This window comes from Charadrius vociferus, unplaced genomic scaffold (assembly GCF_000708025.1).
Source record: "Charadrius vociferus isolate BGI_N301 unplaced genomic scaffold, ASM70802v2 scaffold877, whole genome shotgun sequence".
Classification (NCBI taxonomy): Eukaryota; Metazoa; Chordata; class Aves; order Charadriiformes; family Charadriidae; genus Charadrius; species Charadrius vociferus.
Window position 1 is genome coordinate 100335 of NW_009649116.1, and position 2611 is coordinate 102945.

A 2611-nucleotide genomic window follows, 5' to 3' on the forward strand; every position below is an offset into this window, starting at 1 on the left:
GAGACAGCAGCGAGCTTCCCCCGGCAGCGGCTGGGTTCAGGGGGCACATCTGCTCCCCTGCCAGGCCCACAATAGATCTCCCCACTTCATTAAGTCTTAATTAGGCAAATGCACAGGGACCATGCGTGAGGCCATTGCCAGGGGACACGGATTGTGCGCCGTACCGGGGATGCCGGCTCTCGTCCTGCTTGCCTCGGGGTGCCGACGGGGTTTTTCCAGCCGGGTGCTGCATGTGGGATGAGTTCAGCCTCTTGTATTGTTTTCCCGGAGGATGTGCGCGCAGCGATAACCGCTTCACCCCTCCTGCGTATCCCAACTGGCAAAAAAGCCGAGGATTAGTTAAGCGATGGAAGGGATACTTCGCCGCTGGGCACAGCCGCGACGGTAAAGCCGCACTGTAGACACAAAGGAGTCTCCTCTCCCAGGGCAGCTGCTTCGGGACCTAAAGCCTGGGCAGGATGGTAGTCTGGAAAACAAACCCAGACCCTGGGAAGATGATTAATCACGTAACAATTAGGTGTAAAATGAAAGGCAGTTGGTGCCGCATGGTAATAGCTGCAGCGGAAGGTGCCTGGGAAGGAATTTGTGGTGTTGCACAAGACCTTTGCTAGGTACAGGCACTGCCGGGAGGGCAGCGCGGTGCCAGCTGGCTCCGGCACCGAGCAGGCAGCACAGCTTCCCCGACAATGGCAGAGCGGCGCTTTACATAATCTGGGACTTGCAAAACAAGCTTGAAGGTCTGGAAAATCCTCCCGCTATTGTTTGCGCTCAAAGTTTGCTAAATTTCCTGGTTCGATCTGCGGGTCTGGTTTTTGTTTTGGCACCGCAACAGGGGGAAAATGCACTTTGCACAGAGAAAAGAAAAGGGCGTTTGTGGTGTTTAATCCACTCCTGCTCCTTAGATGAAACTATTTTTGTGGTTCACAAGAGGTTTTGAGCAGCTGCTCGCAGCTTTATAGGGCTGCGGAGGACTCTTGGTCTATCCAATTAGCATGGTTTGTCTCTAGTCCCCTCCTGATGCCCCCCGAGAAAATCCTGAAATATCAGACGTGCAGGCACGGGGCGCCGTGGGCAGCGCACGCAGGCGCCATCTGCGCTACCGCCCCGAGTGTCTGCTCAGGGACAGAAAACGCTGGGTTAAAATGGCTTTGTGTTGTCTGAGCCCTGTGCGAGTCGGACCCTGCTGGTCTGGGAAGGCTCTAAAGCTGCCTCTCGCTTGCAGATTTTAGGAGGAGAGGCTGGAAGGGGACTTGGCTCGTCTCTTGGCTAGAGTTGTGCGCTGCCGGTTCCTGCAGCTTGGTGATGTGAAGGCAGCTGGGAAAACGCAGCCGGGAGGATGCTGAGGCTGTCGGGAACCTCCCCAGCCCCGCTCCGGCCTGCGGGCTCCATGGCAGCATGTTGCCTGGCCCCAAGAAGTGTTTTGGGGTGTCGGGCCTGCCCTTGCTCTTCCATTTGCTCATCCCAAAGCCTTTTGCCAATACAAGTAAAGCCACAGACACCCTGTCTGCTATACAATTAAATGAACGAATCCTGTTAAAATGTTCTGCGCTCCTGTTCATAAAATAGGTGACTAAGAAACCTGCCTTCTCCTGCCGCTCCTGGGAAAGGCAGGGCTGGTAGCAAGGAACGAGGTTAAGTTCTTTCTGGTCCACTTAGCGTGAGGCAAGTTTTGGCACCCTGGTGAGCAGCAAAAAGAGGAGGAGGAACCCTGGCCTGACTGCACAAATACATCCTCTTATTAGAGGCGGCTTCGAGCTCCTTTCATGTAGGTAATTACATCTGGCCACGGTTGACCTGAGCTGGATTTGAACAAGGGGTTGTGAGGCTTGACGTGTGCTGGGAATCTTCGGAGTGACTGAGCGGCGACCGCAGCGGCATTAAGGCAACCTCGTAGGTGTTGCAAACAAGCCAGCGCATCACAGCGATGGGGTGGGACCTGCGGGGAAGCTCGGAGCTCGCTTACGGCCTGGAGAACCCGGTGTCAGTGCTTGGCGTGGGTGGGAGCCGGAGTGGACCGATGCCTTGAAGCATCACTGTGGCCAGCGTGTTAATGCAGCTGATGCGTTACAGCATTTATCATGCTGTACGTGACCTCCGTGAGCTGATCCCTGCTTGGTTGCTCTCCCCTGATTGCAGTGCGATGGTTTAGCTGCGTGCCAGACAGCACCAGGCTTGCATTTTTTTACCTGCTCTCCAAAACCCCTTGGAGATGGGGGAAGCTGTTTGTGGGCACTTCAAAGCTTTAGGGGAGCTTTTTGTCTGCGTTAAGGGTCCGTACCAAAGAGGAACAGCACCGAGTTGCCTCCCCGCGTCTGCGCAGACTCCAATGCTGAGCACGGGAGCGATGGAGGGCAGATGCTGGCCCAGCCTGGAGCCACGTTGGGCTGTAACGTGACTTTGTCCGTCTGTGTTGATGTTGTGCTGGGAACTGCCTGCGTCTGACGTGGAGGTGAACATCTCCCGTATGGTCGGAATCGGCCTCGGCCAATCTGCGGCTGCGAGGAACCTCGCCGGGGGCTGGCAGATGGGGTCAGCGCTGCTCGGGGATTTCCTCGGATGCGGAGTGGAGGCTTTTAATAGCAAATGTGGTCGTCTGTATCATCGCATAGCT